The sequence below is a fragment of the Mya arenaria genome, chromosome 9, assembly GCF_026914265.1.
Source record: "Mya arenaria isolate MELC-2E11 chromosome 9, ASM2691426v1".
Taxonomy (NCBI): Eukaryota; Metazoa; Mollusca; class Bivalvia; order Myida; family Myidae; genus Mya; species Mya arenaria.
Window position 1 is genome coordinate 12,303,008 of NC_069130.1, and position 15,878 is coordinate 12,318,885.

The 15,878-nt window shown below is 34.6% G+C and overlaps 2 long non-coding RNA genes across 2 annotated transcripts; both read left to right on the forward strand.

The window, feature by feature from the left end:
- Positions 1 to 1,844: 1,844 nt before the first annotated feature.
- Positions 1,845 to 12,132, forward strand: LOC128203168 (uncharacterized). The gene is made up of 6 exons (XR_008255885.1): positions 1,845 to 1,923; positions 2,568 to 2,696; positions 3,003 to 3,116; positions 10,734 to 10,840; positions 11,485 to 11,613; positions 11,920 to 12,132. It is a non-coding gene; the product is annotated as an uncharacterized LOC128203168 (long non-coding RNA).
- A 1,565-nt stretch (positions 12,133 to 13,697) lies between these two features.
- LOC128246576 (uncharacterized) lies at positions 13,698 to 15,726 on the forward strand. Its single transcript, XR_008263285.1, has 3 exons — positions 13,698 to 13,751; positions 14,396 to 14,524; positions 14,831 to 15,726. It is a non-coding gene; the product is annotated as an uncharacterized LOC128246576 (long non-coding RNA).
- Positions 15,727 to 15,878: the final 152 nt, after the last annotated feature.

The following is a 15,878-nucleotide window of genomic DNA, read 5'->3' on the forward strand; positions in this document are numbered from 1 at the left end:
GAGCAGCTTTCATAAAGAATAGAGCCTTTTCCCTTAATGCATTAAAAAACACAACCTTAATACAGTATAAATGTTTTAAAAACCCTAATTTATTGCTTATTTTAATAGCCAGCCTGGTTGCTGTAGCCACAGAGGAATTTTCAAGGACAAGAACCAGTGCTGGTAAAACTGTGGTCTCGTGTGGTTTTCCATACCGGCTCTCGGCAAGGATTTTCAAGAAAGGAATACCATCTCCAAGTAAGAAGAAATTCTAAGCATGTCTGGTTTAAATGCTTGCAAAATGCATCTGGGTACTCAATAAGATGAGATTTACCTTTGAGTTGTTAAAAACTGATTGCAAAATGTCCAAAAGGCTATATATTCTATTAAATTTGTCCTGAAAATCTTTGAATTCATGAACTTTTCTGCATATTTATCACATTTATGACTATACTAAAGGTTGTGTATGCCTCAAATGAGTGTTTACAGGCCTTTTTCAAACTTTAACAGTAGTGGCAGATAGTTTTATTTGTGTAAAACATTGCTTTTGTGTCTTGCTTGCAGATCATGGATGTGCCAATAAGCTCCAGTTAGCTGCGGCCTTTTCCCCAGGCGGTAGTCCTGCAATCTGAATCCAGGAGATGCAGCTCTGAATCCAATATTTCAGAAGAATGAAGATGTTAGTCAACTCTGTAGTGCTTGTTTGTGTGTAAATGATTCCAATGAGTGAGATTTATAGCAAATCAGGTGTAAATAAGCATCTTATAGACAATAGTGAAGTGCTGTACTCTGAATTTAATGCCAAATCTAGCCTTCGAAAACAGATTCTTAAAGTAATTTTTTTTTAAAAATGGGCATAATAATGCTATCTCTGCATTTTCTACATCATGTAGCCACCTCATACATGAAAACACTAGCAGTTGTCATGAATCTTTAAGTTTTGGTGTGTTTTTTGCCATTTCCTTTGTTGCGCCATTTGTCCCGGAAGCCAACAATTTGGCATATAGTGTTGTTTAGACTGTCTATTAACACATTATCACTAAATTTCTTGTGTTAAACTGAACAGTTCTGTTACCTTTGTATATAAGTGGACCAGAAAAGCAAAATTTTGACAAGTTGAGGCATTTCAGTTGGGCTCTATGTCATTTTTTATATAAAACACTAAGCCGATGAAGTGGAAAAACCTTATTTTGCTTAGAAAAAAATCTTAAAAGAGTAGGCAGGCCAGTTTTGTGGTGCTGTTCTATAGACACCATTAAAAGCTACAAGGAAAACTTTACTTGGTCAAATTATTCCAATGCATAAGGAAATAATGGCTCTTCAAAGGTTTGCGGCTTAACATTTGAGGGAAATGGCTGTTTCTGCTTTTTATGAAAATACCACAGGTGCTAATACTTGTCTCATTCATTTAGTGTTTGATATATCATTGCCAAACTTTCATTATGTGTTGCATATAGCCTGAAGCTGAACTATAGGAGTTTTGAAGTCTGTTTCTGAAAAAATGTTGCTTAATGATATAGAGGAAGCTTTTGGAGGGGTGGCCTATTTTAAATTGTTATAAATTCTTAATTTATGCAGCTATCTGGTTGAAATTTGGCCAGTTGACAGTGCTTAGCCATAGAATATTGGTGTTTGAGTATGAAATGTGAAAATATTATATTACATAATATAAATTATTAATATATAATTTTCTTATATATTTTTGACATTTAAAAAAAAAACTACTTTCACTTTCAATTTAATGTTTGGAAATAGTTCCAAATGATGGTAACTAATGAATGAAAGCCTCACTTTCAATTCCAAAGTATAAATGGAGGGATTTTTTTAACATAGGAAGCAGACCCAGGAGGAACTGTCTGTTGAAGAACCCCCCCCCCCCCCCCACCACCAAGCTGCCCACCAGAGGCCAAGCTGTACTTGATGTTTGCCAACATGCTGTAATTTGTAAGTACTTCAAGATAATATATTAGAAAATGGTATCCAAACTGAAGTACAAAGTGAGACAGTTTGGTCATAAAAGCCCATTGAGACTGTTTGTTCCATTCCTAAATGAATTTCTTTCATGTTGTCAATCATTTCTGATGTGGCTTTGATAATAATATTATTTTCTAATGAAACTGCTGACTTGTATCAGTCTTTGGTCTGTATTGTGCATCTATTCACACATTTTGTTTGCTCTTTTAAGCAAACATTACAATAATTGCAAATTCTATAAGCAATTAAACAAAACTTACTGCACATAGGATGCAGAATGATGTTTTATTTAGTGTGCATATGATTTTCAGCTTATGGACAAGAAAACATATACTTTAACAATCACAGCAACACAATGAGATCCCAATTTTAAAGAAATAATGCCACCTTTCATTAATTCATTAATTCATTCTATCAATCATTCATATATATTCATTAATTCATTCATTTATTCAGTTTATTCATTGAAAAACTTGACATTTCTCAAGGCAAAATAAATAAAAAGTGAGCAGCTTTCATAAAGAATAGAGCCTTTTCCCTTAATGCATTAAAAAACACAACCTTAATACAGTATAAATGTTTTAAAAACCCTAATTTATTGCTTATTTTAATAGCCAGCCTGGTTGCTGTAGCCACAGAGGAATTTTCAAGGACAAGAACCAGTGCTGGTAAAACTGTGGTCTCGTGTGGTTTTCCATACCGGCTCTCGGCAAGGATTTTCAAGAAAGGAATACCATCTCCAAGTAAGAAGAAATTCTAAGCATGTCTGGTTTAAATGCTTGCAAAATGCATCTGGGTACTCAATAAGATGAGATTTACCTTTGAGTTGTTAAAAACTGATTGCAAAATGTCCAAAAGGCTATATATTCTATTAAATTTGTCCTGAAAATCTTTGAATTCATGAACTTTTCTGCATATTTATCACATTTATGACTATACTAAAGGTTGTGTATGCCTCAAATGAGTGTTTACAGGCCTTTTTCAAACTTTAACAGTAGTGGCAGATAGTTTTATTTGTGTAAAACATTGCTTTTGTGTCTTGCTTGCAGATCATGATGTGCCAATAAGCTCCAGTTAGCTGCGGCCTTTTCCCCAGGCGGTAGTCCTGCAATCTGAATCCAGGAGATGCAGCTCTGAATCCAATATTTCAGAAGAATGAAGATGTTAGTCAACTCTGTAGTGCTTGTTTGTGTGTAAATGATTCCAATGAGTGAGATTTATAGCAAATCAGGTGTAAATAAGCATCTTATAGACAATAGTGAAGTGCTGTACTCTGAATTTAATGCCAAATCTAGCCTTCGAAACAGATTCTTAAAGTAATTTTTTTTTAAAAATGGGCATAATAATGCTATCTCTGCATTTTCTACATCATGTAGCCACCTCATACATGAAAACACTAGCAGTTGTCATGAATCTTTAAGTTTTGGTGTGTTTTTTTGCCATTTCCTTTGTTGCGCCATTTGTCCCGGAAGCCAACAATTTGGCATATAGTGTTGTTTAGACTGTCTATTAACACATTATCACTAAATTTCTTGTGTTAAACTGAACAGTTCTGTTACCTTTGTATATAAGTGGACCAGAAAAGCAAAATTTTGACAAGTTGAGGCATTTCAGTTGGGCTCTATGTCATTTTTTATATAAAACACTAAGCCGATGAAGTGGAAAAACCTTATTTTGCTTAGAAAAAAATCTTAAAAGAGTAGGCAGGCCAGTTTTGTGGTGCTGTTCTATAGACACCATTAAAAGCTACAAGGAAAACTTTACTTGGTCAAATTATTCCAATGCATAAGGAAATAATGGCTCTTCAAAGGTTTGCGGCTTAACATTTGAGGGAAATGGCTGTTTCTGCTTTTTATGAAAATACCACAGGTGCTAATACTTGTCTCATTCATTTAGTGTTTGATATATCATTGCCAAACTTTCATTATGTGTTGCATATAGCCTGAAGCTGAACTATAGGAGTTTTGAAGTCTGTTTCTGAAAAAATGTTGCTTAAATAGGCTCAAGACCACAGTTATCTGCCCCTCGTTGACCAAGATCCGGATGTGAATACAGAAACAAAGAGTGCTTGTGTTCAAGTATCAATATTTTATTAAAATTGAATGAAAAAGAAGCAAAAAATGTTCTTTTTGCAGAGAACTTGACTGAATTTGACACTCTATTGCTGAAATTGATAGTTTTCAATGTAAATATTGGAAAAATCATAGCTTGTGGAAGTCTGAAAATTAGTTGTTTGTAGCCGATTGACTCCCTGGCGGAGGGGTTATGTATTTGAACTCAATTTTGACAGTCGGGTCAATGGTCAACATGGTGTTTTCTTGTGATTATATTTTGTGTCTTGAATTGTTCTAGAGATGCCATGTCCTTGTTTTTCAATTGGGGTGTGTATAAAGTCAAAAGCCAGGTTAGTGTCTATATGAAACATATAGTAAAAATAACTGTGGTCTCACGCCATAAAATAGGCTCAAGACCACAGTTATCTGCCCCCCGTTGACCAAGATCCGGATGTGAATACAGAAACAAAGAGTGCTTGTGTTCAAGTATCAATATTTTATTAAAATTGAATGAAAAAGAAGCAAAAAATGTTCTTTTTGCAGAGAACTTGACTGAATTTGACACTCTATTGCTGAAATTGATAGTTTTCAATGTAAATATTGGAAAAATCATAGCTTGTGGAAGTCTGAAAATTAGTTGTTTGTAGCCGATTGACTCCCTGGCGGAGGGGTTATGTATTTGAACTCAATTTTGACAGTCGGGTCAATGGTCAACATGGTGTTTTCTTGTGATTATATTTTGTGTCTTGAATTGTTCTAGAGATGCCATGTCCTTGTTTTTCAATTGGGGTGTGTATAAAGTCAAAAGCCAGGTTAGTGTCTATATGAAACATATAGTAAAAATAACTGTGGTCTCACGCCATAAAATAGGCTCAAGACCACAGTTATCTGCCCCCCGTTGACCAAGATCCGGATGTGAATACAGAAACAAAGAGTGCTTGTGTTCAAGTATCAATATTTTATTAAAATTGAATGAAAAAGAAGCAAAAAATGTTCTTTTTGCAGAGAACTTGACTGAATTTGACACTCTATTGCTGAAATTGATAGTTTTCAATGTAAATATTGGAAAAATCATAGCTTGTGGAAGTCTGAAAATTAGTTGTTTGTAGCCGATTGACTCCCTGGCGGAGGGGTTATGTATTTGAACTCAATTTTGACAGTCGGGTCAATGGTCAACATGGTGTTTTCTTGTGATTATATTTTGTGTCTTGAATTGTTCTAGAGATGCCATGTCCTTGTTTTTCAATTGGGGTGTGTATAAAGTCAAAAGCCAGGTTAGTGTCTATATGAAACATATAGTAAAAATAACTGTGGTCTCACGCCATAAAATAGGCTCAAGACCACAGTTATCTGCCCCCCGTTGACCAAGATCCGGATGTGAATACAGAAACAAAGAGTGCTTGTGTTCAAGTATCAATATTTTATTAAAATTGAATGAAAAAGAAGCAAAAAATGTTCTTTTTGCAGAGAACTTGACTGAATTTGACACTCTATTGCTGAAATTGATAGTTTTCAATGTAAATATTGGAAAAATCATAGCTTGTGGAAGTCTGAAAATTAGTTGTTTGTAGCCGATTGACTCCCTGGCGGAGGGGTTATGTATTTGAACTCAATTTTGACAGTCGGGTCAATGGTCAACATGGTGTTTTCTTGTGATTATATTTTGTGTCTTGAATTGTTCTAGAGATGCCATGTCCTTGTTTTTCAATTGGGGTGTGTATAAAGTCAAAAGCCAGGTTAGTGTCTATATGAAACATATAGTAAAAATAACTGTGGTCTCACGCCATAAAATAGGCTCAAGACCACAGTTATCTGCCCCCCGTTGACCAAGATCCGGATGTGAATACAGAAACAAAGAGTGCTTGTGTTCAAGTATCAATATTTTATTAAAATTGAATGAAAAAGAAGCAAAAAATGTTCTTTTTGCAGAGAACTTGACTGAATTTGACACTCTATTGCTGAAATTGATAGTTTTCAATGTAAATATTGGAAAAATCATAGCTTGTGGAAGTCTGAAAATTAGTTGTTTGTAGCCGATTGACTCCCTGGCGGAGGGGTTATGTATTTGAACTCAATTTTGACAGTCGGGTCAATGGTCAACATGGTGTTTTCTTGTGATTATATTTTGTGTCTTGAATTGTTCTAGAGATGCCATGTCCTTGTTTTTCAATTGGGGTGTGTATAAAGTCAAAAGCCAGGTTAGTGTCTATATGAAACATATAGTAAAAATAACTGTGGTCTCACGCCATAAAATAGGCTCAAGACCACAGTTATCTGCCCCCCGTTGACCAAGATCCGGATGTGAATACAGAAACAAAGAGTGCTTGTGTTCAAGTATCAATATTTTATTAAAATTGAATGAAAAAGAAGCAAAAAATGTTCTTTTTGCAGAGAACTTGACTGAATTTGACACTCTATTGCTGAAATTGATAGTTTTCAATGTAAATATTGGAAAAATCATAGCTTGTGGAAGTCTGAAAATTAGTTGTTTGTAGCCGATTGACTCCCTGGCGGAGGGGTTATGTATTTGAACTCAATTTTGACAGTCGGGTCAATGGTCAACATGGTGTTTTCTTGTGATTATATTTTGTGTCTTGAATTGTTCTAGAGATGCCATGTCCTTGTTTTTCAATTGGGGTGTGTATAAAGTCAAAAGCCAGGTTAGTGTCTATATGAAACATATAGTAAAAATAACTGTGGTCTCACGCCATAAAATAGGCTCAAGACCACAGTTATCTGCCCCCCGTTGACCAAGATCCGGATGTGAATACAGAAACAAAGAGTGCTTGTGTTCAAGTATCAATATTTTATTAAAATTGAATGAAAAAGAAGCAAAAAATGTTCTTTTTGCAGAGAACTTGACTGAATTTGACACTCTATTGCTGAAATTGATAGTTTTCAATGTAAATATTGGAAAAATCATAGCTTGTGGAAGTCTGAAAATTAGTTGTTTGTAGCCGATTGACTCCCTGGCGGAGGGGTTATGTATTTGAACTCAATTTTGACAGTCGGGTCAATGGTCAACATGGTGTTTTCTTGTGATTATATTTTGTGTCTTGAATTGTTCTAGAGATGCCATGTCCTTGTTTTTCAATTGGGGTGTGTATAAAGTCAAAAGCCAGGTTAGTGTCTATATGAAACATATAGTAAAAATAACTGTGGTCTCACGCCATAAAATAGGCTCAAGACCACAGTTATCTGCCCCCCGTTGACCAAGATCCGGATGTGAATACAGAAACAAAGAGTGCTTGTGTTCAAGTATCAATATTTTATTAAAATTGAATGAAAAAGAAGCAAAAAATGTTCTTTTTGCAGAGAACTTGACTGAATTTGACACTCTATTGCTGAAATTGATAGTTTTCAATGTAAATATTGGAAAAATCATAGCTTGTGGAAGTCTGAAAATTAGTTGTTTGTAGCCGATTGACTCCCTGGCGGAGGGGTTATGTATTTGAACTCAATTTTGACAGTCGGGTCAATGGTCAACATGGTGTTTTCTTGTGATTATATTTTGTGTCTTGAATTGTTCTAGAGATGCCATGTCCTTGTTTTTCAATTGGGGTGTGTATAAAGTCAAAAGCCAGGTTAGTGTCTATATGAAACATATAGTAAAAATAACTGTGGTCTCACGCCATAAAATAGGCTCAAGACCACAGTTATCTGCCCCCCGTTGACCAAGATCCGGATGTGAATACAGAAACAAAGAGTGCTTGTGTTCAAGTATCAATATTTTATTAAAATTGAATGAAAAAGAAGCAAAAAATGTTCTTTTTGCAGAGAACTTGACTGAATTTGACACTCTATTGCTGAAATTGATAGTTTTCAATGTAAATATTGGAAAAATCATAGCTTGTGGAAGTCTGAAAATTAGTTGTTTGTAGCCGATTGACTCCCTGGCGGAGGGGTTATGTATTTGAACTCAATTTTGACAGTCGGGTCAATGGTCAACATGGTGTTTTCTTGTGATTATATTTTGTGTCTTGAATTGTTCTAGAGATGCCATGTCCTTGTTTTTCAATTGGGGTGTGTATAAAGTCAAAAGCCAGGTTAGTGTCTATATGAAACATATAGTAAAAATAACTGTGGTCTCACGCCATAAAATAGGCTCAAGACCACAGTTATCTGCCCCCCGTTGACCAAGATCCGGATGTGAATACAGAAACAAAGAGTGCTTGTGTTCAAGTATCAATATTTTATTAAAATTGAATGAAAAAGAAGCAAAAAATGTTCTTTTTGCAGAGAACTTGACTGAATTTGACACTCTATTGCTGAAATTGATAGTTTTCAATGTAAATATTGGAAAAATCATAGCTTGTGGAAGTCTGAAAATTAGTTGTTTGTAGCCGATTGACTCCCTGGCGGAGGGGTTATGTATTTGAACTCAATTTTGACAGTCGGGTCAATGGTCAACATGGTGTTTTCTTGTGATTATATTTTGTGTCTTGAATTGTTCTAGAGATGCCATGTCCTTGTTTTTCAATTGGGGTGTGTATAAAGTCAAAAGCCAGGTTAGTGTCTATATGAAACATATAGTAAAAATAACTGTGGTCTCACGCCATAAAATAGGCTCAAGACCACAGTTATCTGCCCCCCGTTGACCAAGATCCGGATGTGAATACAGAAACAAAGAGTGCTTGTGTTCAAGTATCAATATTTTATTAAAATTGAATGAAAAAGAAGCAAAAAATGTTCTTTTTGCAGAGAACTTGACTGAATTTGACACTCTATTGCTGAAATTGATAGTTTTCAATGTAAATATTGGAAAAATCATAGCTTGTGGAAGTCTGAAAATTAGTTGTTTGTAGCCGATTGACTCCCTGGCGGAGGGGTTATGTATTTGAACTCAATTTTGACAGTCGGGTCAATGGTCAACATGGTGTTTTCTTGTGATTATATTTTGTGTCTTGAATTGTTCTAGAGATGCCATGTCCTTGTTTTTCAATTGGGGTGTGTATAAAGTCAAAAGCCAGGTTAGTGTCTATATGAAACATATAGTAAAAATAACTGTGGTCTCACGCCATAAAATAGGCTCAAGACCACAGTTATCTGCCCCCCGTTGACCAAGATCCGGATGTGAATACAGAAACAAAGAGTGCTTGTGTTCAAGTATCAATATTTTATTAAAATTGAATGAAAAAGAAGCAAAAAATGTTCTTTTTGCAGAGAACTTGACTGAATTTGACACTCTATTGCTGAAATTGATAGTTTTCAATGTAAATATTGGAAAAATCATAGCTTGTGGAAGTCTGAAAATTAGTTGTTTGTAGCCGATTGACTCCCTGGCGGAGGGGTTATGTATTTGAACTCAATTTTGACAGTCGGGTCAATGGTCAACATGGTGTTTTCTTGTGATTATATTTTGTGTCTTGAATTGTTCTAGAGATGCCATGTCCTTGTTTTTCAATTGGGGTGTGTATAAAGTCAAAAGCCAGGTTAGTGTCTATATGAAACATATAGTAAAAATAACTGTGGTCTCACGCCATAAAATAGGCTCAAGACCACAGTTATCTGCCCCCCGTTGACCAAGATCCGGATGTGAATACAGAAACAAAGAGTGCTTGTGTTCAAGTATCAATATTTTATTAAAATTGAATGAAAAAGAAGCAAAAAATGTTCTTTTTGCAGAGAACTTGACTGAATTTGACACTCTATTGCTGAAATTGATAGTTTTCAATGTAAATATTGGAAAAATCATAGCTTGTGGAAGTCTGAAAATTAGTTGTTTGTAGCCGATTGACTCCCTGGCGGAGGGGTTATGTATTTGAACTCAATTTTGACAGTCGGGTCAATGGTCAACATGGTGTTTTCTTGTGATTATATTTTGTGTCTTGAATTGTTCTAGAGATGCCATGTCCTTGTTTTTCAATTGGGGTGTGTATAAAGTCAAAAGCCAGGTTAGTGTCTATATGAAACATATAGTAAAAATAACTGTGGTCTCACGCCATAAAATAGGCTCAAGACCACAGTTATCTGCCCCCCGTTGACCAAGATCCGGATGTGAATACAGAAACAAAGAGTGCTTGTGTTCAAGTATCAATATTTTATTAAAATTGAATGAAAAAGAAGCAAAAAATGTTCTTTTTGCAGAGAACTTGACTGAATTTGACACTCTATTGCTGAAATTGATAGTTTTCAATGTAAATATTGGAAAAATCATAGCTTGTGGAAGTCTGAAAATTAGTTGTTTGTAGCCGATTGACTCCCTGGCGGAGGGGTTATGTATTTGAACTCAATTTTGACAGTCGGGTCAATGGTCAACATGGTGTTTTCTTGTGATTATATTTTGTGTCTTGAATTGTTCTAGAGATGCCATGTCCTTGTTTTTCAATTGGGGTGTGTATAAAGTCAAAAGCCAGGTTAGTGTCTATATGAAACATATAGTAAAAATAACTGTGGTCTCACGCCTGATATAGAGGAAGCTTTTGGAGGGGTGGCCTATTTTAAATTGTTATAAATTCTTAATTTATGCAGCTATCTGGTTGAAATTTGGCCAGTTGACAGTGCTTAGCCATAGAATATTGGTGTTTGAGTATGAAATGTGAAAATATTATATTACATAATATAAATTATTAATGTATAATTTTCTTATATATTTTTGACATTTAAAAAAAAAACTACTTTCCCTTTCAATTTAATGTTTGGAAATAGTTCCAAATGATGGTAACTAATGAATGAAAGCCTCACTTTCAATTCCAAAGTATAAATGGAGGGATTTTTTTAACATAGGAAGCAGACCCAGGAGGAACTGTCTGTTGAAGAACCCCCCCCCCCCACCACCAAGCTGCCCACCAGAGGCCAAGCTGTACTTGATGTTTGCCAACATGCTGTAATTTGTAAGTACTTCAAGATAATATATTAGAAAATGGTATCCAAACTGAAGTACAAAGTGAGACAGTTTGGTCATAAAAGCCCATTGAGACTGTTTGTTCCATTCCTAAATGAATTTCTTTCATGTTGTCAATCATTTCTGATGTGGCTTTGATAATAATATTATTTTCTAATGAAACTGCTGACTTGTATCAGTCTTTGGTCTGTATTGTGCATCTATTCACACATTTTGTTTGCTCTTTTAAGCAAACATTACAATAATTGCAAATTCTATAAGCAATTAAACAAAACTTACTGCACATAGGATGCAGAATGATGTTTTATTTAGTGTGCATATGATTTTCAGCTTATGGACAAGAAAACATATACTTTAACAATCACAGCAACACAATGAGATCCCAATTTTAAAGAAATAATGCCACCTTTCATTAATTCATTAATTCATTCTATCAATCATTCATATATATTCATTAATTCATTCATTTATTCAGTTTATTCATTGAAAAACTTGACATTTCTCAAGGCAAAATAAATAAAAAGTGAGCAGCTTTCATAAAGAATAGAGCCTTTTCCCTTAATGCATTAAAAAACACAACCTTAATACAGTATAAATTTTTTAAAAACCCTAATTTATTGCTTATTTTAATAGCCAGCCTGGTTGCTGTAGCCACAGAGGAATTTTCAAGGACAAGAACCAGTGCTGGTAAAACTGTGGTCTCGTGTGGTTTTCCATACCGGCTCTCGGCAAGGATTTTCAAGAAAGGAATACCATCTCCAAGTAAGAAGAAATTCTAAGCATGTCTGGTTTAAATGCTTGCAAAATGCATCTGGGTACTCAATAAGATGAGATTTACCTTTGAGTTGTTAAAAACTGATTGCAAAATGTCCAAAAGGCTATATATTCTATTAAATTTGTCCTGAAAATCTTTGAATTCATGAACTTTTCTGCATATTTATCACATTTATGACTATACTAAAGGTTGTGTATGCCTCAAATGAGTGTTTACAGGCCTTTTTCAAACTTTAACAGTAGTGGCAGATAGTTTTATTTGTGTAAAACATTGCTTTTGTGTCTTGCTTGCAGATCATGATGTGCCAATAAGCTCCAGTTAGCTGCGGCCTTTTCCCCAGGCGGTAGTCCTGCAATCTGAATCCAGGAGATGCAGCTCTGAATCCAATATTTCAGAAGAATGAAGATGTTAGTCAACTCTGTAGTGCTTGTTTGTGTGTAAATGATTCCAATGAGTGAGATTTATAGCAAATCAGGTGTAAATAAGCATCTTATAGACAATAGTGAAGTGCTGTACTCTGAATTTAATGCCAAATCTAGCCTTCAAAACAGATTCTTAAAGTAATTTTTTTTTAAAAATGGGCATAATAATGCTATCTCTGCATTTTCTACATCATGTAGCCACCTCATACATGAAAACACTAGCAGTTGTCATGAATCTTTAAGTTTTGGTGTGTTTTTTGCCATTTCCTTTGTTGCGCCATTTGTCCCGGAAGCCAACAATTTGGCATATAGTGTTGTTTAGACTGTCTATTCAACACATTATCACTAAATTTCTTGTGTTAAACTGAACAGTTCTGTTACCTTTGTATATAAGTGGACCAGAAAAGCAAAATTTTGACAAGTTGAGGCATTTCAGTTGGGCTCTATGTCATTTTTTATATAAAACACTAAGCCGATGAAGTGGAAAAACCTTATTTTGCTTAGAAAAAAATCTTAAAAGAGTAGGCAGGCCAGTTTTGTGGTGCTGTTCTATAGACACCATTAAAAGCTACAAGGAAAACTTTACTTGGTCAAATTATTCCAATGCATAAGGAAATAATGGCTCTTCAAAGGTTTGCGGCTTAACATTTGAGGGAAATGGCTGTTTCTGCTTTTTATGAAAATACCACAGGTGCTAATACTTGTCTCATTCATTTAGTGTTTGATATATCATTGCCAAACTTTCATTATGTGTTGCATATAGCCTGAAGCTGAACTATAGGAGTTTTGAAGTCTGTTTCTGAAAAAATGTTGCTTAAATAGGCTCAAGACCACAGTTATCTGCCCCCCGTTGACCAAGATCCGGATGTGAATACAGAAACAAAGAGTGCTTGTGTTCAAGTATCAAAATTTTATTAAAATTGAATGAAAAAGAAGCAAAAAATGTTCTTTTTGCAGAGAACTTGACTGAATTTGACACTCTATTGCTGAAATTGATAGTTTTCAATGTAAATATTGGAAAAATCATAGCTTGTGGAAGTCTGAAAATTAGTTGTTTGTAGCCGATTGACTCCCTGGCGGAGGGGTTATGTATTTGAACTCAATTTTGACAGTCGGGTCAATGGTCAACATGGTGTTTTCTTGTGATTATATTTTGTGTCTTGAATTGTTTTAGAGATGCCATGTCCTTGTTTTTCAATTGGGGTGTGTATAAAGTCAAAAGCCAGGTTAGTGTCTATATGAAACATATAGTAAAAATAACTGTGGTCTCACGCCTGATATAGAGGAAGCTTTTGGAGGGGTGGCCTATTTTAAATTGTTATAAATTCTTAATTTATGCAGCTATCTGGTTGAAATTTGGCCAGTTGACAGTGCTTAGCCATAGAATATTGGTGTTTGAGTATGAAATGTGAAAATATTATATTACATAATATAAATTATTAATATATAATTTTCTTATATATTTTTGACATTTAAAAAAAAAACTACTTTCACTTTCAATTTAATGTTTGGAAATAGTTCCAAATGATGGTAACTAATGAATGAAAGCCTCACTTTCAATTCCAAAGTATAAATGGAGGGATTTTTTTAACATAGGAAGCAGACCCAGGAGGAACTGTCTGTTGAAGACCCCCCCCCCCCCACCACCAAGCTGCCCACCAGAGGCCAAGCTGTACTTGATGTTTGCCAACATGCTGTAATTTGTAAGTACTTCAAGATAATATATTAGAAAATGGTATCCAAACTGAAGTACAAAGTGAGACAGTTTGGTCATAAAAGCCCATTGAGACTGTTTGTTCCATTCCTAAATGAATTTCTTTCATGTTGTCAATCATTTCTGATGTGGCTTTGATAATAATATTATTTTCTAATGAAACTGCTGACTTGTATCAGTCTTTGGTCTGTATTGTGCATCTATTCACACATTTTGTTTGCTCTTTTAAGCAAACATTACAATAATTGCAAATTCTATAAGCAATTAAACAAAACTTACTGCACATAGGATGCAGAATGATGTTTTATTTAGTGTGCATATGATTTTCAGCTTATGGACAAGAAAACATATACTTTAACAATCACAGCAACACAATGAGATCCCAATTTTAAAGAAATAATGCTACCTTTCATTAATTCATTAATTCATTCTATCAATCATTCATATATATTCATTAATTCATTCATTTATTCAGTTTATTCATTGAAAAACTTGACATTTCTCAAGGCAAAATAAATAAAAAGTGAGCAGCTTTCATAAAGAATAGAGCCTTTTCCCTTAATGCATTAAAAAACACAACCTTAATACAGTATAAATGTTTTAAAAACCCTAATTTATTGCTTATTTTAATAGCCAGCCTGGTTGCTGTAGCCACAGAGGAATTTTCAAGGACAAGAACCAGTGCTGGTAAAACTGTGGTCTCGTGTGGTTTTCCATACCGGCTCTCGGCAAGGATTTTCAAGAAAGGAATACCATCTCCAAGTAAGAAGAAATTCTAAGCATGTCTGGTTTAAATGCTTGCAAAATGCATCTGGGTACTCAATAAGATGAGATTTACCTTTGAGTTGTTAAAAACTAATTGCAAAATGTCCAAAAGGCTATATATTCTATTAAATTTGTCCTGAAAATCTTTGAATTCATGAACTTTTCTGCATATTTATCACATTTATGACTATACTAAAGGTTGTGTATGCCTCAAATGAGTGTTTACAGGCCTTTTTCAAACTTTAACAGTAGTGGCAGATAGTTTTATTTGTGTAAAACATTGCTTTTGTGTCTTGCTTGCAGATCATGATGTGCCAATAAGCTCCAGTTAGCTGCGGCCTTTTCCCCAGGCGGTAGTCCTGCAATCTGAATCCAGGAGATGCAGCTCTGAATCCAATATTTCAGAAGAATGAAGATGTTAGTCAACTCTGTAGTGCTTGTTTGTGTGTAAATGATTCCAATGAGTGAGATTTATAGCAAATCAGGTGTAAATAAGCATCTTATAGACAATAGTGAAGTGCTGTACTCTGAATTTAATGCCAAATCTAGCCTTCAAAACAGATTCTTAAAGTATTTTTTTTTAAAAATGGGCATAATAATGCTATCTCTGCATTTTCTACATCATGTAGCCACCTCATACATGAAAACACTAGCAGTTGTCATGAATCTTTAAGTTTTGGTGTGTTTTTTGCCATTTCCTTTGTTGCGCCATTTGTCCCGGAAGCCAACAATTTGGCATATAGTGTTGTTTAGACTGTCTATTAACACATTATCACTAAATTTCTTGTGTTAAACTGAACAGTTCTGTTACCTTTGTATATAAGTGGACCAGAAAAGCAAAATTTTGACAAGTTGAGGCATTTCAGTTGGGCTCTATGTCATTTTTTATATAAAACACTAAGCCGATGAAGTGGAAAAACCTTATTTTGCTTAGAAAAAAATCTTAAAAGAGTAGGCAGGCCAGTTTTGTGGTGCTGTTCTATAGACACCATTAAAAGCTACAAGGAAAACTTTACTTGGTCAAATTATTCCAATGCATAAGGAAATAATGGCTCTTCAAAGGTTTGCGGCTTAACATTTGAGGGAAATGGCTGTTTCTGCTTTTTATGAAAATACCACAGGTGCTAATACTTGTCTCATTCATTTAGTGTTTGATATATCATTGCCAAACTTTCATTATGTGTTGCATATAGCCTGAAGCTGAACTATAGGAGTTTTGAAGTCTGTTTCTGAAAAAATGTTGCTTTGATATAGAGGAAGCTTTTGGAGGGGTGGCCTATTTTAAATTGTTATAAATTCTTAATTTATGCAGCTATCTGGTTGAAATTTGGCCAGTTGACAGTGCTTAGCC